General features: G+C 38.3%; 1 protein-coding gene across 2 annotated transcripts in view; it reads left to right on the top strand.

Moving 5' to 3' along the window:
• Positions 1 to 22,073, top strand: part of CNNM2 (cyclin and CBS domain divalent metal cation transport mediator 2) — a gene marked incomplete at its 5' end in the record, with an annotated part of 120,495 nt that overhangs the window by 53,349 nt on the left and 45,073 nt on the right. The gene's annotated exons all lie outside the window — the stretch shown is intronic.

Below are 22,073 nucleotides of genomic sequence, written 5' to 3'. Positions count from 1 at the left end.
TTTTTTTATTTTAATATTTATATGACGTGTCTGTCTAAAATGTAGATCTATGCTATATAAATCAACCTTTATTTAAATTGAATAATTTGCAAAGTGTAATGTCAGATGTAATACACATGTATTATAGATGTAATACATGTGTATTTGTAAAGTGTAATTTATATGAAAAGTTCAGAAAAAAGATCCAGATAGTGTAAAGGTGCCACCGATTGGTTGTATGTAGTTTCTCCAATACTAGAGACAAAGTTAAATCAATGTAATGTATTCCAGCCATACATAAATCTGTAATATTAAGCAAGGATACAGTTTATTTCCTTGGCCGTACTGTTAGATTCCTAATAGGATTTTTATAGTTCATTTCCTCCCCTTTTAAAAATGACTTTGAATAAAAAAATTTAAAAAGAATAAAAGAATAAAATACTGAAAGATTAAATACTGAAAGTCATTACTGCTTAGAGTCCATGATGATTTAGAACAAATACTTCTTGAATAAAAAAATCACACTTAATCCACATACCGAGACATATAACATATTTTTGCATGAACACATATGGAGACATAGAACATATTTTAGCCTTATGCCAGTTTCTAAATATCTGATTTAAGTTTTAGAGAGTTTGTAAAAACTGTTTTGACTCCCATTAAATAGTACCCACCAAGGGAGCTTGTATAAAAACATTTTTATGGACACTTGCATTTTTTTAATGAAAGTAGGAGTAATCCCTTATTCATGCTGAAGCCACGCTTGCGGTATTCTTACTCATACTGCAAATGTGACTTCAAGGAATGGAGAGGGTGCATACCTGTTTTGCAGAGTAGTTTTACCTGCATCGGAGCAAAGAAGCCCCTCCGGGCTTTAATTCGATGGTGGAAAAGAAAATTTAGAATGGCCTGGCTAACCACATCAATATACATAATTGACAGGCTACTCAATACTTTTGAAGATAAGTACTTTCCATTCATTTCTCTAGCTATCAAATATAACTCCATGTAAGTATTATGCTATAGTGTATTATTCTCAGGTTATTTTGTGGCAGATAAGTGTGTGTGTGCGTGCTTGTGTGTAAAATCCTGGAATTAGTAGTGATGGTTGGACAACTCTGAATATACTAAAAAAACATTGAGTTGTGTGCTTTAATGGGTAGCATATATTGCATGTGAATTACATCTTATAACATTAGATCTTACAATTACATCTTATAGTTACTTTTTAAAAAGGAGAGGGATGGGGGGAAATAGATCTGAAAATACTGACATGAAAAAATATCTATAGCCTAACAATATAAAAGTAATATATATTCCTGGTTAATTTTTCTTTCAAACACAGCAGAGTTGGACTTGAAGCCCTGACATTTTATTTGCATTTTCCCTAAGCTGGCTGGGTTCGTGTTTATAGAACTTTTTGAAAACTGGAAAACATGACAATATACAACAAAGTGTCCATTTGGCTTATCTATACAGATGCCATAAATGAACTTTCAGAATGAAAATGTTTTTATTTATAATAAAAATTTGTTTTTGAATGGTTCCTTGGTCTCTTTCAGAAAATTCCCTAAACCCTTGGAAGGTCACCACTAGGGATAATGTACCAGTCTTCTCCACAAGAATTTGTAAAATAATTGAGTATTCTTGGTGGAAAATATGAAATGAGAAACTCAGAAGAGTAAACAAAAGAAAATCAGTCTTTATAAATCCCATTTTCCAGCGATAACTGTTTTTAGGATTTTTGCGCATTTCCTTCTAGTACTTTCTAAGGAACATTTTAAGTGTACAGAAAAGTATACAAAATAGGAATAGATAGCTTTATGGGTTTTCACATCTATGTGAAACTGTCTATCAAGAAATAAAAATATTATTCCCTCCTAGTTACTCTGTCCCCTACAGGTAATAACCACTGCCCTTATCATTGGTAGTTTTTCCTGTTCTTTGTATTTTGGTACAAGATGTATTATTTTGACTTCTTTCACCTAGCATTCTGTTGTGCTTTACTGTTGTAGAGTGTGACGTTGCTGAATGGTGCTCCATTTTGTGATTATGCTACAAAGGTGTTTCTGTTGTTGAGCATTTGGATAGTTTCCTGGATTGGGCTATTCCTTATACCACCGCTGCTATTCTTGTATGTGACTTTTGGTGGACACCCATGTGCATTTCTAATGGGTGTGGGCTATTGAGTGAAATTGCTGGATCATAGAACAGTGCTTCTCGTACTGGAGTGTGAATAAATATCAAGATACCTAGGAGTTTGTGAAAGTGGGGTTTCTGCTTCTGTAAGACAAGGTACTTCCAACAAGCTCAGGGATGTCAGTTATTATACTGGTTCTGGACCACACTTAGAGTAGCAAGGTCGTAAGATAGACTTAAGTTCAGTTTTAGTAAATAGTGCCAAACAGTTTTCCAAAGTTACTGTCAGTTTACATTCATTCTTACCAACAGTTTGGGAGATTCCTGTTAATAAATGTGAGCCTGTTTCTGGATTTTCTATTCTGTTGCATTGATCAACTTTTCTATTTGTGCCAGTATGTTCTTTTTTTTAAAAAAAATTATGCACACAAGAGCTGGGGTACAGGCCAGAGATGCTGGGGGTGAGAGGATTCACCAGAGACAGAGTAGGGGGCAGAACAGGCAGATTGCTGAGGGGAGCAGTGGGCGAGTCAGGAGAGGTCTGCTGCGCCATGTGGGTTGCTCCCTGGCTGACTGGGGATCGAACTCAAGCTGCAGAGGCTGCAGATTGCTTCATAGTGTGGTGCTTAATCCCTTGCGCCACTAGGGAGGCCCTGTGCCAGTATGTTCTTAATTACTTTTACTGTATATAAGACTTGAGACCTGCTAATATAATTCCTTGAGCTTTGTATTTTTTCTTAAAAATCATCTTGAGGGCCTCCCCCGGTGGCGCAGCGGTTGAGCGATGGGTTGGGAAGCTGCCCACAGCCTCTGCTGCACTGGTTCGATCCTCGGCCACTGGGTGAGGGTCCCACGTGGTGTGCAGACCTCTCCTGCCGCCTGCTGCTCCCCTCAGCAGTGTACTTTGGTCCTTCTGCCTGTTCTGCTCTCCACTCTGACTCTGGTGAATTCTTTCACCCTCGCGCTTCTGACTGTACCCAGTGCTTGTATAAATAAACAAACAAACAAATAAATAAATAAATCTTTAAAAAAATCATCTTGATGTTTCTTGGACATTTGCATTTTTATCTAAATGTATTATTAGTGTCGGTTTCCACAGATAACAAACCTGCTGAAATTTTGATTATGATTGCTTTGAGTCTATAGATGAGGTTTCAGGAAGAATTGACGTCTTCATAATATCCAAATCTGTGAACATGGTATATAACCCTCCAGCACTGATGTCTTTATCTTTAATTTCTTGCAGTTGCAATGACAGTTGGTTTTCTGTGTTGAGATTTTATTTGGCTAGTTTGTTCCTGAGTATTTCATTTGTTAATGCTATTGTAAATAGCATTAGAGTCTTAGATGTCTATATAATGTTGGTGGCTGTATAGCAGTATAATTGATTTTTATAGATTGACCTTTGGTAATCAAGCATTTTGATAAATTCACTGAGTAATTTTCATTGTATATTGATTTGTGTGCATGGGAACACAATCATGTCATATGCAAATGACAGTCATTCCTTTTCTCTCCAAACCTTATGTACTGCTTTTTCTTGCCTAAGGTCACTAGTATAATATTTAAAAAAAGTGGTAGTGGATATCCTTGTCTTATTTCCCATTTCACCAGTATTAAGTATGATGTTGGCTTTAAATTTTCTGTAGATACCCTTTCATCAGACTTAAAAACAAAACAAAACATAACAACCACCACCACCTAATTCTAACTTTGTCAAAGAGGTTTTTTTTGTTTGTTTTTGTTTTTTTAATTATGGCTAGGTATTGAAATTTGTTAAATGCTCTCTTTCCTTTTATTGTGGTAACTATGAGTGACTTTCCCCCTTTATGATGAATTACACAGATTTTTAAATGTTAATCCATGGTCTCACTCACAGCAGGAATTTAGAAAACCTAAATAAGAGACCAGGAAAAAGACTAATCAATGCAAAGTAAAAATAAAAATCAACAAGCAACTATAAACCAGAGACACACTGGGGGGCGGGGAAAGGAAGGACTAGAGTCAAAATAAGGGGGGAGGTGCAGTTGTATGGGGAATATAACCAGAATGAAAATGCATACATTGTGCAAAGATGAGAAAAGATGTAAGAATTATATAAAATAAAATATTTAAATAAAAAAAATAAATGTTAATCCAACCTTCTGTTGGAATTTAGGATGTACTATCCTTTTCATGTATATCTCTGGATTGCTTGCTTGATGGTTGTTAAGAATTATTACATCGGGGCCTCCCCGGTGGTGCAGCGGTTGAGCGCTGGGTTGTGAAGCTGCCCACGGCCTCTGCGGCACCGGTTTGATCCCCGGCTGCACCCCAGCCACCGGAGGAGGGTCCCACATGGCGCGCAGACCTCTCCTGCCGCCCGCTGCTCCCCTCAGCAGTGTACTTCGGTCCTTCTGCCTGCTCTGCTCCCCGCATTGGCTCTGGTGAATTCTCTCACCCTCCCGCGCTTCTGACTGTACCCAGTGCATGTATAAACAAACAAACAAACAAACAAATAAATAAATAAAAACATGCCTCTATAAAAAAAAATAAAAAGAATTATTACATCGATGTTAATGAGGGTGACGGGTGTATGTAATACTTTTTGATGTGTCTGTCAGATTTAATCTGACTTTATAAAATTAATTGGGAAGTATTCTGTTTTGTGGAGCAGTTTATATAAAGTGGTTACTGTTCTTTAAATGGTTGGAAAAGTTTTCTGGTGAAGGTTTTGAACTAGAGATTTAATGTATTTTGTAATATAGGGATATACTACTTAAAAGAGTTTGGTTTTACTGGGAACTGATATGTTTCATCTAAATTTTCAAAGGTATTCTTGAAAATATTCGAAGTATATGCTGAAAATTGTTACCTCATTAATATTTGCAAGACTGTAGTGATGGCCCCCTTTTTTCCCCCAACACTGGTAATATGTTTTCTCTGCTTTTCTTTGCCCAGCAAGTACTTATCAATTACATTGTCTTTTTACTAACAATTTTTAAATTGTGGTAACATTGGTTTACAATGCTATATATGTGTTAGGAGCATATTGCACCACCCCCACCACCAAAAGGCCAATAGTCCTCCACCACAGCCCATTGGGACCCCCTCCACCTTCTGCTCCTACCCCAGCCACTCTGGTAATCTGAGTTCTGCAGTCAGAATCCAAGGGTTTGTTTTGGTTTTATCTGTTCCTTTCAGTTGGTTTTTTGTAGTCCACCTATGCATGAAATGATCTGGTATTTACGTCATCTTTTAAAGAATCAACTGGTTGTATTGAATCTTTCTATTGCATGTTTTACTCTATTTCCTTCTAGTTTGGGGGTTTAATTTGCTGTTCTTGATGGATACTTGAATGATTGATTTCATTCCTTTAATGTTATGGCTCTCCATTTTTCTTTAAAGCACAGTTTTGGCTACATTCTACAAATGTTTATATGTCTTGTTTTTAATATTTTAATATTTTATAATTTCATTGTAGCATCTTATTTATAGTTAACCCAGAACTGTATTTAGGGTTTTCTAGAAAACCTTTTTGTTAATGCTTTATATGCTACTGGGTCCAGGAAAAATACTCTTAAGATTTTAATCCTTTGAAATTTATCTTATGTCTGTCACATCTAATTATTTTACTGAAGTAAGTATTTATATGACTTGGTTCTTGAGGCTTTACTCTGGGACCTCTCGGAACCCTCCAGAATAGGGCTGTGAGTGCTGAGGGCGCTCTTGCTCATGAACAATTCATGACTGGAAATGCATAATTTACCCTCTTTGTTTCTTGTCTCTCATTCCTCTCCAAGGGATTGCCTTCCAGCTATAGTCATAACACTGGATATAATGCAATTAAACTTTGCTTCCCTAAAATAATAATCACATTATTGCTCTTTCTCTGAGATTGCTCCTACCTAGATCCCACTGAGTAGAGTTTTATTTGTTTCAGATCTTTTCAGTTATTACCTGCTTCTCATTCCTTGTGCTGGTTGTTTTTTAAAACTAGTGTCCATGTTTAATTCTAGAGAGAAATCTTATCTTGGCTCCAAATTATTGTGAGGGGGCTCTCACTTGGGATCAACTGTACAATTTGTGAGGTCCATGCCAAATGGAAGTGTGGGATACTTTATTCAAAACTTAAAAATTTCAAGACAACTAAAGAAGAGTGTTAAGCCAGGGGGTAGGGGGGTGATGGGGTGGGTGTTAGCTTCTGAGCAGGGGAAGGCCCCCTCTGAGCACAGTGGTGGGGGTGGGGCGACCCTCTTGTGCACATGCCCCTTGTAACCACACAGTGCAAGAGCTCAAGAAGCCTGCCCTGCTGTCTCCACTGTGTATAGATAGCTTTAAAAGAGAAATGTTATTTCACTGAGCATAATTCCTTCTCGCTCCATCCATGTTGCTGCGAACGGCATGAGTTTATCTTTTTTGATTGCTGAATAGTATTCCATTGTATTGAATGGTTTCACTATAGGAAGAATATAGGGGAAAATAACAATACAAAACACAACACAACACAACAAAACAAAAACAGACCATTATAAATCAGAGATATCCTGCAGGGGAGGAGGAGGGAGAGGGATCAGAGGGAGGGAGGGAGGAGCACAGGGGACTGTAGTGATGGTGCACGGGTGCATTGGTGAAGGAAATTTTATGGGGACTACACCTGGGGTGGGGGGAGAAAGCAACATTGTTTAAAAATGAACAATGATGTAAAAAATACATAAATATAAAAAAGGAGAAATGTTAAATCTGAAAGTTAAAGCAGAATTTAGAAATACTTAAAAGAATTTTTCAAATGCTTATATTGTGGACTCTGAAATACATAAACCTAGGTATTTAAAAAATCAGATTTTTCAAAATTCTATGTGTAATTATACTTAAAGCTAATTTTGGCAAATTAGCTATAATATTAGCAAATAATTTAAAGGTCAGATAAAGTTTCTCTCTGGAATTAAGCATGGAAACAAAAAACTGAATTTAGACAACTTGGTAACTCAGCCATGGGAATGCTTGAGAGTACTTAATGACTGTTTTTTAAAGCTGGTCATGTTTTAAAGAGAAATTTCATGTTGGTTTATGACATTGAAGTAGGCTTTTAAAAACTGGAATTGAACCAGAGATGTATTGCTCAGTAATTAGATTCTAGAGACAATATTTAAAGAAAAAAATCTTTAGGGGAAAACAATCTCTTGTATATCATCTGTTATATACATTTCTTAAGCTCAGAAATGTTATATGGTCTCATTAGGAAGGGGTATGTGAGTGAGTGTGTGTGTGTGTGTGTGTGTTGATCAGTTTCAAAAGAGACTAATTTAGAATTCTTTGGAGTTTTTCAAACAGTTATTTTAGACATAACCAATCATGTTATGTTGCAGATCATATATGATTGATCTGTGTAAAAACGTAGAATTGTATCTTTTCTATACGAATTGTCAAAAGCTACCAGTGTAAGTATGTAAAATACCTAAATCTTTAATTTCTGTGGTTGGTTCTCAGAGTGTAATAATAGACTAGAGGAATTAATCATGTATACCTATGTAAATAAATATTTTGCTGTATTGCACTTAATGAGAACCAGAACTTTCAATAAAATTCGATTTTGGGGGGAAAAAAAGAAATATAAAAGCTTCACTGCTAAGAATTTATCCTTAAAGAAACTGAATAAATTTACAAAGTTTATTGCAACATTGCTTTTAAAAGTGACAAACTGGGATCAACTCAGATCCCTTCAATAGAGGTTTAATCAGATAAATTGCAGTGTCTCCAGGTAATAGAAAGTAGTGATGTCCTTGGCCCCTTGCACAAGAAAGTGGATTTACATCATTGAAGTTGGAAGAGGAAGAGGAGGGAGTAAGAGCTAAATAAAAAAGGAGTACAGGGCCTCCCCGGTGGCGCAGCGGTTGAGCGCTGGGCTGTGAAGCTGCCTGCAGCCTCTGCAGCACTGGTTCAATCCCTGGCCACCGGGCAAGGGTCCCACATGGTGTGCAGACCTCTCCTGCCGCCCACTGCTCTCCTCAGCAGTGTACTTTGTCACTCTGCCTGCTCTGCTCTCCCCTCTGGCTCTGGTGAATTCTCTCACCCTCCCACACTTCTGACTGTACCCAGTGCTTGTATAAATAAATAAATAAATCTTAAAAAAAAAAAAAAGTACAGAGAACAGAGGAGTGCCAGTAGATTGTCTATAGTGGTCAGAAAAAGAAGTATAATTAAAGTTATGAAGTAACCGGGCCTCCCCGGTGGCTCAGCAGGTTGAGTGCAGCGCTGTGAGGCTGTCCGCAACCTCTGAAGCGCTGATTCAATTCCCGGCTGGCCAGGGAGAAACCCACATGATGTAGCAGACCTCTCCTGTCTCGCCCACTGCTCCCTTCAGCAGTGTCTTCTGTCCGTCTGCCTGTTCTGTTCCCCACTCTGTCTCTGGTGAATTCTCTCACCCTCCTGCACATCTGGCCTGTACCCCAGTTCTTGTATAAATAAATTTAAAAAAAAGTTACGAAGTAACCAGTAAACAGTGTACAACGACTGATACAAAATCTAGAGATTGGAGGTGATGAAAATGATTCACAGTAAGTTGACATATATACAGTGCCTGAGAGAGAAATCAAGAAGTGGTGAGTAGACCTGTTCACATTTTAGAAATTCTCCCTGTTCCTGGGCCTCAAGGTGCAGTGTCACCGGTGAAGGAGACCTGGGAAGGCTGGCTGTGTCCTTCTCATATGCAGATAGAGGGGATATAAGCTGTTTTAACAACTGGGAAAGACACCTGAAATGCAAGGATCCCATTGGACCTCATTAATAAGTGTTACTTTATTAAAACATAAAATTCCAGAAGAAATAACAGTAGAAACAATATAGAGGTGGAAATAATTACTGCCCTTTCCCCCAGCACCCCCCCCAAAAAAAAATACTAAGAAGAAATTGGAGCACTTTATTTTTTTTTAAAGATTTATTTATTTATGCATACAAGAGTTAGGGTGTAGGCCAGAGATGCGGGGGGGGGGGGGTGGGATGGTGAGAGGATTCACTAGACACAGAGTGGGGAGCAGAACAGGCAGATCTACTGAAACACTGCTGAAGGGAGCAGAGGGGAGACAGGAGAGGTCTTCTGCGCCTTATGGGTCACCTCCCTGGCCAGGGATCCAACTTGTGCTGCAGTGGCTGCAGATAGCTTCATAGTGCTGTGTCTTAACCCCTTGCATCACCAGGGAGGCCCCGAAATTGGCGTACTTTAGAAGAGATGAGTAGAGGACTTTTATTCATATACCTGTTACTTTGATTTAAAACAAGATATACAGCATTGTTTTAATACTGTATTTAATAATATAGGAAATGTTTATATTCTTCAGGTGGAATATATACATTGCAAATAATATAACATGACCCCACTTTTTTTTTTTTTGATGAACTGAGCTTCAATTTATTAAGGACTTTAATGACATCTGCGAGATCCTTTAACCTTTCACATATAATTTAACCTAATCTGAGGAAATCTAGGGGGCATCTCCATTTTTGCATATCACATAGCTTCAGTTCTAAGAGTGAATGAATAGGGTTGATAACCTCAGTTATACGTACAAAGAAGACACAATAATTTCACTGAAACCCACTTTTTTTTTTTAAAAGATACACATGAAATGAAAAAAAAAAAACCTTTGGAAAAATAAGCATGAAATTTTAATAATCACTGTTTCTTGATAGTGGGATTAAACATGATTTTTAGTTATGTTTTTCATTTTTTGTTTGTTTTAGGCATTGATCCTATGTTACTTTTTTTAGGATGAGGGGGAAATTATTTTCATTTTGGAAAAAGTAATGGTGACATGACTTTAAGCAGAGACTTACAGCATAATACTTGGCATGTAGAAGATACCCAGTTAACATTTGCACATACTTAGGAAAGGGGTGTGTGTGTGTGTCATTATCTCATTTTGACTTAATAAACATGGTCATGGGCCAAGTATCTAAGCTATTTTAAGCAAAGGATACATGAAGAACTGTGTGGGAATTAAATGAAAAGCCTATCAAATATGATTGTCACATTAAAGCAGGATTAGAAAGAACATGTGAAAAACACTAGTAAATGTTTTGTTGTTTAGATTTTCCTTTTGCAGAGGTAGCACATTCATAGTAGACAAACTTAAGTGCAAGAAGGTATTGTTTGAAGGTTTCTCCCTCTATGACCAGTTTTCTCTACCTGGAGGCAACCAACATTATTAATTTTTGTGCATCCTTCCAGACATATACAGATAAAACTATTATTCTGTCCCTTTTGCATATACCATATTTTATATATATATATATATATATATATATACACACACACATATACTAAGGCACATTTCTATGCCTTGTTTTTTCCCACATTGTATCTTAGAGATAGCTGTGTATTGGTACATATAAGAGCATCCTCTTTATTTCCATGGGTGCATAGAGATTACATGATTATATTATAATTAACCAGTTAACCAGTTAACCAGTTTCCTTTTAATGAATATTTACATTTCCAAACTTTTAAAACTATGCAACTAAGGATTTTATTGTTCATACATAATTTTACACTTGTACAAGTTTACCTTGAGGATAAATTCCTAAAAATGCTGAATCAGGGGATGTATCTTTGTTGGCAGTTTCTGTAGATTTAGCCAGATTGTGTTCCAATGTAGTTAACACTCTCACTAGCAATGTATAAGATATTTTATATGTTATACTTACCTGGGGATCTTTGATAACATTTAAGAATTCCTCATATGCCTGCACGAGTGCTCAAACTCTTGATAAATGGAATCATTGTGAATGAGGATAAAACATATACTTTCTGTTAGAAGAAGACGAGGCACTCCGACTTATTGTAAGCCATATTCTAAAAGCAATGGTTTGGTGTAGTTTGATGAATAAAGTAGTGGGCATTGGATTTTTTTTGGGGGGGGGGTGTTGCTTGTTTTAACCTTTCTCTGGTCTAAATTCCCTCTCATTCCAAAATATAAAAGCCCTGGACATTGTTAGCAAGATATATGAACCAAGCAGAGGCACCACCCTAGCCATATATTAAATCTTTATATTGTTGCATTAGTTGGGTATTGATTTCGCTTCTGGATACAACAATGCAGAAAAGCATGATTGAATTGGAAAACTTAAGTCCTAAGAGGAAGACTTGGGCTGAAATATAAGTACTTCTGTTTGGGAAAGCAATGACAACTAATGAGGATGGACTAGCCTACTAAATTTTATAAAATCTTGAAAATATGAATGTGGCATGTACTTTTTGATCAGCATGTCTTAGAATTTTAGCCCTTAAGGGTACATAGGGCATTGAAAAGAAGCAGGTGGCCACTTCTTGTGCCAGGATAAATTCCTGTGGGAGAATATATTATTTTCATACTTTCAATTGGGGAAAGCATTTCAGAGATTACACACAATCCAAATTCATGAAGAAAAAGATTGATAGAATTGGCTATAACCCATAAATTCAGTTAAACGGCAACCACAGACTGAGACAGATCTTTGTAAAATAAATGATAGCACAAAATACTTAATTTACAAAGAATTTTTAAATAATTTAAAAACCACTAGAAAAAAATATGAACAAAAGAATACTAGTAGTCAGTACACTTGAAATTATGGCAAATCTCACCTTGTAGTCAGACAAAACATCACATCACATTTTACACACTTCATTAAATGAAACACTGTGACTGATGAAATCCAATATTGAGAGTATAAAGAAACACTTTGTGCTCTTTCTGGAGAGCACTTTTATCAAAGAGTAAAATAAACATTTTCTTGTCTATTTTAAAGATTTTGATCAGTTGTGGATTTACTTGTACATTAATGCTTAAAGTAAACTTTGTAAATTAGGGATATGTTAATTTATATGCTTAGGGTTTTATTTGCACTCAATTTATATACATTTTAAAGCTATAAACTTGGAGATACTTTTGTACTTTGTAGTGTGTGACTAGATTGCCATGAATAGCATCAGCAGGAGTATTTAATAATAGTTTGATAGTTACTGGAGATGTTAAGTTACTGAACTCAGTGAAAGTCTGAAAGCATTGAATACTTGGTTGAATTTTGAGAATATTTTCTACCAGTAAGATTTATAGAATGAGGGCCTCTAAAAACTAGCGAATACAAGTTCGTCCACCAAAACTACGCTGAATAGAGCACTGCCTGATACATGTCCTGGAATAACCTGTTGTAATTGGGTTTTGAGAGAAGACAGATAATTTGACACATCTATTTTTAAAAAAGTTGAATTGCAAAAAAGAAAAAATTGAAAGCCAAGCCGTTTTCTGAAGTCTGCAAGCCAAGCCATTTTCTGAAGTCTGAAAACATTGGAAATGTTCTAGAAAAAGGGTTCAGTACTTAATGACATTTCACTGGGACTCTAGCCAGTTTGGTATAGTCTGCTGTTGTAGATAAGAGTTTAAGACCCTTTGGAGAGAAAAGTTACCGTAGTCTTTCCTTTCTTCTTTTTCCTTTCCCCATTTTTCTTCAAAAGTAAAAAGAAGTACAATACAAAACAAATAGAGCCTTTTCAAGCAGATTTTTCATTCCTTAGTTGAGAGTAGAAGGAAGTTCTATGTAAAACCTTACTAAATTACACAGATAAGCTAGCAAAATAATCAGCAAAATGGATTTTTGAAATCAGAACTGAATTCTAGTTCTCTATTCTTCTTGGCTACACAATCTTTAATCTTCAGTTTCTAAATTTATAAAATGAAGACAGCAGTTCATAGGCCCTGTAAGAGAAATCTGTCTTGAGTAATCTACTTGAATCCTTTGAAGCGAGGCTAGAAGCCCAGGGAAGGTGACTAAGCCTTTTTTTAAGGCTCAGTTTTGTGATTTATGAAATGGAATTAATAATGATCTCTGTTGCATGGGACTCTTGGTTAATTACATGCGATAGATAAACCTCGCGCCTGTCATACAGGGGCCCTAAGTGTAAATTATAATTACTATTACTGCAGTCATGTGATGTCTGTTGGTGGAACTAGAGCCTGTATGAACTGAATCTGTGCTCCAAGGGAAGGTAAATCTGCTAACTTGGTGGGTAAGATAAAGCGCGGGGCTTTGAAAGGTCATCAGGAGAAGGCAAGCCCAGGGTGTACTCTGTGAAGTGTGACTGCGAGATGCCAAGAAAAATTGGGGTTTGAAGTAACAGCCCCCTTTATCCAAGCAGAAAACAGAGTCTGACGCAAGCACTCCTTTCTAATTGGCTATGAATGGAACAACCCACCAGGAAAATTTTCCAGAGTACTGGTAATTAACCCAAATGAGACTAAACTGCTGGAAAATCTAAGCGCAATGGAAAATTAAAAGTGCACCCTGTATTGAATGGGTTAAGACTGTATTGTTCACCAGAAACAAGTTTTGGTGATTGGAAAAAGTTAAAGTAATTAATTCTACAGTAAACTGTGTTTGATTAAATTTATTGGGGGGAATTTCAGATTCTTAATGAATCTATGAATTATTCATCTAGAGTTTAGATTTTGATCAACTATTACTATCTAACCCCAATCAAACTTCTCTTAGCAAAATCTGGACTTCAAACTAAAAAATTACTCCAAGAAACAGTAACTTTTGACTTTGTAAACTTTGGGGGTCTTGATTTGTTGACCCTTTCATCTTTACACCTACCATTTATCATGTTGCTTCCCTTTGCAAGCCTCTAGCCCAATAGCTAGAATTTTAGACTACTCAGATAGCTTCAAACAGTATTTTTTGAGTACCTGTTAGCAGCAGGCATTGTGCTAAATGCCAGAAATATAGACAAAAATAAGACCTTGTGCTAGTCTTTTCAGGTGATAACCAATAATGATGATAATCACAGCTAACATTTACAGGGGATTTATATGTGTTCTCTAACTGGTTAAACACTTTATAGTAACTCAGTCCTCACAAGGACTTTGGTGTGGGTACCAGTATTATGTTTTTTTTATAGATGAAGACCTTGAGGCACAGAAATTGAAGGAACTTGCCTGAGATGGGGTAGCAGGGAGGGAAATGTGAATGTAGGCTCCTAGTTCTATTATATCAGGCAGCCCCTGAGATACTTATGCTTCAGTCAGAGTTTAGCTTATTAAAATTATGATTTCAAAAGCCTACTTTCTTTTTAATACAACTTAAAATATAAATCCACTAAAAATATTTGTGTATTTTAAAAACATTTATTTGATGCTCAGTGCTTTTAAATTTAAAAGAAATTCTCATGTTCATAGATATGCAAACGAGTTCCTTAAACATTTCAAACCATACATAACAATGTGATCAATCTGATTTCCTTAAATACTGTAATAAGACTTTAATAAGCCAGTCTTTCAAGAATTTTAAACATTTTTTTTTTTTTGTGGGACCCTAGGCGGCTGGGGAACGAACCGGCACTGCAGAGGCTGAGCCCAGCGCTCAACCGCTGCGCCACCAGGGGAGGCCCAAGAATTTTAAACATTTTAAAAAACATACATTAAGGGGTACATAATTATAAAAGTTTCTACACCTATATAAACACAACTGATATAAAAACATTATCTCTTGATTCAGGGGACACAAATTTATGTGTGAATCAGGAGAGAATCACTTTCAAATCTATAGGATTATAGGTTGGGAATACAGATCTGTGTCAGTAATTGTAGGCTTGTTTTGTTGGTCTAGATCCCTTTATAGCAACGGGACTGTCCAGGTCTGTGTCTTGCTTTGGATGTCAAATTGCATCTTTATTACCCAATATGCATTGATTAAAACTTTGTTCACTGGTCATGTGTGTAATTTGATACTTTTTTTTTTTTTTTTTAAATGCTACTGAAATCTCTTACACTGTTTTCTTCTACCCAGGTCGTCTCTAACACACGTATTACCTTCGTGTGAATTGAGTGAGAGGTGCCCCCTTTAGGTAGAGGAATTAATTACCAAAAGGCCCAGGTCAGGACTCAAGCTTCAGCTGGCCAGACCTGGTTGGATTCAAACCTCGTCTTGTTCTCTTTCACCCTTTGATTCCTAAGCTTTCTCCCCTTCTCAGTACTGTTAAGACTGAAGAATTCTTTCAGAACCAGTGGTTAGGTTGCTGGGTCTTTTAAGCTAACTCCTAGACTTTTGGCAAAATCCTACCAATCCTGTGTTGCTTTTTCTCTTTCTCTAGACTTGACTAGAATCAGGTATTGCCATGGATCCAGATGGTATTAGGTTCTGTTAGATTTATTGAAGATTTTACTACATAGCCAGTTCTGTTACATCGTTGACGCTGCTGCTTAGTGACAAAACTATAAAAGATCTATTTTTAACGAATCATGATGTTTCCCAGGTTAGCTCTGTTTTTATTAAATCTCTAAAGTATTCTAATTGAAAGGGTTTTTCTTCCTACCTCCCACTTGCTTTTGAGCCACCAGCTGATCTCCCCCTGCCACGTCCATGTGGACTTAGTGACTTGGTACATGCTCCTGTGCCAGCTGTGATAGCAGTACTCACAGCACTCTGTCACATCGTTTCGTTTTCCATTTTTCAGAGGCAGATGGGGGACAAAAACAAAAAATAGACAAATCAAACACATTTCTCTCCTTCAGGTTTTCTTCAAGCCTGATATTATTAAGTTGCCCAGAGCCTGGGTGTCTTGGGGCTCAGTTACAATCATGATGTTTTAGTCCTCAAACGGGGCAGTAGGTGTATTTCTTTTCTGCTGTTGTTTATTTCTGAAATATTTTGTAATAAGTATTTTGCATCATTCTTGTTGGATTTTCTTGATTTTTATACATACAAACACTGTGGTACAGGCCAGAGATGTATGTGTGAGAGCGGGGGGATGAGAGGATTCACCAGAGACAGAGCGGGGAACAGAACAGGCAGACTGAAATACACTGCTGAGGGGTGCAGCGGGTGAGTCAGGAGAGGTCTGCTGCACCATGTGGGTAGCTCCCTGGCCAGGGATCGAACTTGTGCTGCAGTGGCTGTGGATAGCTTCATAGGTTGCGTCTTAACCCCTTGCACCACCAGGGATGCCCCCCAGATTTTCTTGATTTGGAGAAGCAGCGGAGGGGCTCATTAACCTTTAATAGACAGATGCATAAAGTAGTGTGATTGAGGATGCCCAGTCAGTGTTACTCATTCCTGAGGTGCCCGCTATGTGATGGTCAGTGCTCCAGGCACCAGAGGGGCAGTGTCTCCTGGAGAATGTCCCTGCCTTTATGGATTCTGTGTCAAAGAGGGGAGCAGACTCAACAGATAAATGTGAAATATAATAAGAATAAGAGCTACATACAGCACAGAAAAAGTTCTTAGTGCCTGGGGCAGAGGGAATGGTACTTTAAGCTAAAAAATTTATTTTTCTTCTAAGAGAACTGCGTCTGTTTCCCTCTGGTCACCTTTGCACTCAGGTGTGCACATACCTTTATGTGGCTGGAAGGAACAATAGCTGATCTGTTTCGTGTCTTGGTGGTGGTTGTCCTGCCATATTTCAAGCCTTTTCAACTGGCAGCAAAGCCTTTATAATTGTGGGTCAGTGTGGCTGCAGGCAGCAAATCAAGTGTCCTCAAACAATAATGGGGTGGGAGGGACTGATAACGGAACAATTCAGCATGTTTTTTTTTAACAACTGAAGCAGCACATCACGTGACTTGGCAGCAGCCTTTCATGTTAGTACCAGCCAGCTTCAGTCTTTCCTGAAGAGGGATGACATCACTTTCATTCATAAGCAACTTCTTCAAGCTATCACCTCTTCTGAAATGAGTCCTTAGCCTTGAGTGGGAGGGACTATGGCACAGAGCTACATTCACACGGTAAAAATCTAACTAATTTTATGGCTGCTGTGGAGTGGGGTGGCATGTCGGGTTTCTCACCAGGCTGTCTTTGCCGATACAGAAAAAGACAGCTTCTGCCAAAAGCTTCCCTCACTGATCACACTTGATCCTTGTGAGCATTTGCTGAGGTTCAATAAGGCAGATGACTCCTACAAAGTGGCTCCTCATTATCAGTTACTTAACACACAGCTATTCTCAGCAGAGCACTTGGTGCAGGAGTAGGTGCACATCACGGACATGTTTCTTCCTGACCTTCTTAGGCTTTATTCCAGCGTGTGTGCAAGCACACTTGGTACAGACTGGATTATCCTTGAAGTCTTTCCCACACTTATTACCACCCTGTGTTCTCTCCAGGAGTGCCGAACGTATAGATTCAATAGTGTGATTTAAGCGATGTCTGCCATTCATCAAGGAGGACCTCTGTCAGATGGGATGGTCAGGGAAGGTCTCCCAAGGAGGTGATCTTTGAGCAGAGACTTGAATGGGGAATGGCCCAGAATTGGGAAGAGGAGGTCCAAAGACAGTAATATATTTGGTGATTTAAGGAGCAGCAAGAAGGGCCTAAAGAACAGGAAGGCTGGGTGTAATGAGAGACGAATTTCCAGAGCACTTGGCAGGGATCTGTGAGGCTTTGCAGATCATTGGAAGAGGTTTGTTTTATCTCTAGGTGTGATGGGGAGCTTGGGGAAAATTTTGAGCAGGTGACAGAATTGTAATTGCTTAAAAAAAAAGAAAACAAGCAAACTGGCTATTCTGCAAAGTACATCGTGAAGAAGTACATCATGAAGAGCAAGAGTAAGACAGAAACTAATTGGTAAGCTGTTGTTACAATTCAGTAAATAATGGAATGATAAATAATGGTGGGTTGGACCAATAAGGTGCAGGTGGAGATCGGGTAGTGAGAAAAGATCAAATTATGGATATTTTTCAGAGAATTAGAAGTGCGGAAGAGGGAAATGTTGAGAATAAGGCCTAGGTTTTGGGTTGAGCAACTTGGTGAGTGTTTATTCTTACTTTTCCCACTAAAGGATGATCAGATTTAGAGAACGTTTGCTGTACTTGGTGGACAGTATGGTGGAAATGTTAAATAGGCAATTGGGTATATAAATCTGGACTTCATCCAGATGAAGTCATAAACAGGCGGGATCAGCATGTAGACAATAAACTCAAAACTTTGAGACTGAGTGAGCTCACTACTCAAATGAGTAAGTGTGCATGGATAAGAGACCCAAGAATGAAGATCAAGAGTGCTCTGATTTTTAAAGGTCAGGGGTTGAAAGGAACCAGCAAAGGAGATTGCAGTGGAGTGTTAAGGGGAAAACCAAGGAAGCATGGTGGACAAGGCGAACAGATTGTGTCAAGAAGGAAGTAATCAAAACTGAATAAGACCAGTGCTGATCTAGTTATTGGATGTAGTCGTCAAACCACTTCACAAGAGTGGGTTCAGAGGACAAGACTCATGGAGGCATGTTGAGAGCAGAATGAAAGATGCGGCAGTAAGAGTGCAAAGCCAGTTTGTCTGAGGGTTTTGGTATATGGAGAACTAGAGAAATGGAGTGATAGCAGGAAAGAAGGAGCTGATCTGGAGAAATTTTTGGTTTTGAAGATGGGAACTGTTGCAGGCTTTTAATGCGCTAATGGAATGTGTCCTGTAGAGAAGGGGAGCCTGTGATGGAGGGGTAGTCTTGCTGGGGAGAGCTCTGTGGGTTTCCCCTAGCTCCTGTGGAGGTAGAGCTGGTTGTCCAGGAAGGGAGGTTCTACCAGGAGCAAGTATCAGATGGTCTTTGAAAGAGCAAAACGTCTGGAACAGGTGAGCTGCCTAATCCAGGGGTACTCCGTATGTGGTTATAGGCTTTGTTAGTGATCTGCAGAACAGCTGTCTAGCCACTAAATAACATTGTTAGGTTTTCGAGTGATAAAGATTTTCAAGACTTAAGTGCAGAATAATTTGTGAAAAATACATGCAGTACGTATTTCAGCAAAGGAAAATATATGAATGGGTAGAATTACAGATGACTTTTTATTAATTAGACTTTTCCAGTTTCATCAGATTTTCTCTATATAGGAGCATATGTTACCTGTAGCTTTTTTAAAAAGTCATTCTAAATATGTCAATGAGCGCAACCCATTTATATCAATCATAAAATGTTTCTGTATTTGGACTTTTTTCGGCATTCATTTCAGAGTTCATTTTCGCTTCTTTTTCTACTGCTTATTAATTAAATCAGATATTGCCATAGTTTGAAAGTTACACATTCTGTTCTTTTTAGTAGTTTTCTTAACCTTTTATTTGATAATATACTTAGGTTTGTTTTCCCTGTTGATTTTAAACCTTTAAATATATGTATTCTCCCCCCATCAAAAATACAAGTATCCTGGATACTCTGTGTGAACTCTTTCCCCCCAAAAAGAGTGCTTTGAATTTTTTTTTTTTTTAAGAATTTTAGTTTTGGAATTGTTAGGGATTCACTTTCTGGTTTTTCTTTTTCCCTATTTAGACAATAGTAAATATATTATTTACCATTATTTTCTTTCGTGTAGCATATTTCAGCTTCTGTATTTCTGATTGCTAAAATATTTCTAAGGAAGTCTTTGTGTGGCAAGACTCGTATGCCTGAAATATATTTATTTTGCCTTTCTATTTAAATGATAATTTAAGTATTAACTATAAGTGAAGTTTTTTCCTTTAGACTTTTAAAAATATCATTCTATTGGCTTATAAGAACCAGTGTTGCTTTTGAGAATTCTGGAGTCAGTCTAATTCTTATTTTTCCTTTATAAATGACTTTTTCTGTAAACTTCTGGGATTTTTCTTTTTGTTGTTGTTTGATTTCATTATACTATGACTGGTCCTCAATGTCCTGCCTTTTCTAGTTCCTTTTTATGTGTTCTTACAGTCTGGCATATTAAGATCTATTTCTAAATCTGAGAAACTATTATTTTTTTTCTTCCTAGTTCCCTCCCTCCTGTTCTGCAGATACAGCCACTTATGCTTCCGTCCACTAACGTTTCTTCACAGAAGGATTTTTTTAAACTATTTTTTAAATCAGTACAAGATTAAAAGAGAGATAGATGTGTATACACATTTCCTGTCTCTTTTTCTAATAACTTCTCTACAACAAGAAGCAGTTTGTTCCAGAGAAAAAGATACATGTGCACCCTTAGTATTTTCACAGGAGTACTTATTTTGAGCCTTGGATTTTATTTAAACCAATCAATAAATATTTAGGGTGTTCCATATGTTGGGGGGGAATATGACAGTAAACAATGCCTTCATGGTGCTTGCTTTCCACTGGGATAGAAGATAATAAACTAAATATAAAAGGTGCTTTTTTTTTCTTTTTAAAGATTTATTTTTATACAAGAACCAGGGTACAGGCCTACACAGAGTATTAAAAACAATCGTTTTCAGACATTGGACAACTGGCATATCAGAAAAATGAGTCTTGAGAGGTGAGCCCCGCCATTATCAATACCTGGAGATCTGAGTACAAGAAGCCTGTCTGTCTCCTTTAGTTGAGGGGGCACAGTTAAGACTTCAGGGCATACAGAGTCTGGAATTCACAGAATATTGGAGAAGAACTCTTCATTGTTAAATGCTTGCATGTGAAGGAACGGCCCAAAGCTGGCAAAAACACAGGGGATGGCTGGGAGCCCTGGGCTTCTTGCAGATGTGAAGGTGTGATGAAATAATCCTAATGGCTCTGGGGCAGTGGTGAGTGACTGTGAGTGCTGAAGGGGTTGCTGGGAATGAGTAGTCCTGCCAGAAACATCGTCCTGAGGCTCCCACTGACCTGGGTGTCAGAGGAGGCCTGCCAGGGCGGTGTCGTCCTCCAAGTGCTGATTCCCTCTCGACTTCTGCTGCTTCCCTGGACTCCTGATGGAGGAATATTTACACCATGGGGTCCCACAGAGAGCTGGTCTTGTGGCTGTTAATCACGTAAGAACCATGCACTCTTTTCCCCAGAAGAATCTGACTCTGATTTTCAGTTTCAAAAAAGAATACATTTAACACAAACTGTTTTCCAATAAACTTCTGAGAAAATTCTGATTCCTTTGAGTAACTCTGTGTGTATGTATGTGTGTGCGCGTGTGTGTGTGCGTGTGTGTGCGTGTGCACATGCAAGGGGTAGCAGGTGGTTGTCAATTTCAGCCTAAAGATCATTGCCTGAGATTAGATAAATTTCTGGTAAAGGAGACTTTGCAAGACCAAATCAGAACTCCTTAAGGTTAGAGAGAGAGTTCTTACTCATATGTGTTCCCAGGTCTGAATACGTAGAAGGTGTACAGTAGTAAAGGTTTGTTGAACCTTTTTCACACTGTGTAGTGGTTGAAGACTTCACGTGAACTTTATTGTGGGCACTGAGGCAGCCAGGACTCTGGCTTCTCCATCTGCCCAGAGACATGTGAACCTGCAACTTCTACAGTATCAGTTGGGCAAGTTGATTTGAAAATTTCTTATTGGTTTGCTGTTGTTGATTTTGTTTTATTTTTATTTAAAGATTTATTTATTCATACATACAAGAACTGGGGTTCAGGTCAGATGCGTGGGGGGTGAGAAGATTCACCAGAGACAGTGGGGAACAGAACAGGCAGACTGGCTGAAATACACTGCTGAGGGGAACAGTGGGTGAGACAGGAGAAGTCTGCTGTGCCATGTGGGATTCTTGCCAGCTGGCCGGGATTGAACCCACACTGCAGAGGCTGTGGACAGCTTCACAGCACTGTGCTCAACCCACTGTGCCACCAGGGGAGGCCCTGCTGTTGTTGATTTTAAATTCTTAGGAACAATAGGGAAGACTGCATCACCAGGTGCATGTCAGGTTGTGGCTTACTGAAGAGAAGAGCACAGCTTTTTCAAAAGACTTGTGTCCTAAGATTTATAGATTTCAGTTTCATGTATAGACACACATTTAAAAAATTTTAAAAGGTTCAAAACAGTAAAGAATTGGGCCTCCCCGGTGGCACAGCGGTTGAGCCCTGAGTTGTGAAGCTACCCGCAGCCTCTGCAGCCCCGGTTTGATCCCCGGCTGCTCCCCGGCCACCACCGGAGGAGGATCCCACATGGCGCGCAGACTTCTCCTGCCGCCCGCTGCTCCCCTCAGCAGTGTACTTCGGTCCTTCTGCCTGCTCTGCTCCCCGCTCTGGCTCTGGTGAATTCTCTCACCCTCCTGCGCTTCTGACTGTACCCAGTGC

The sequence above is a fragment of the Talpa europaea genome (genome assembly GCF_964194135.1).
Source record: "Talpa europaea genome assembly, chromosome: 10".
NCBI classification, from domain to species: Eukaryota; Metazoa; Chordata; class Mammalia; order Eulipotyphla; family Talpidae; genus Talpa; species Talpa europaea.
The sequence above is the reverse complement of the archived record's forward strand: the minus strand, read 5'-3'. Positions and strand labels throughout refer to the sequence as shown.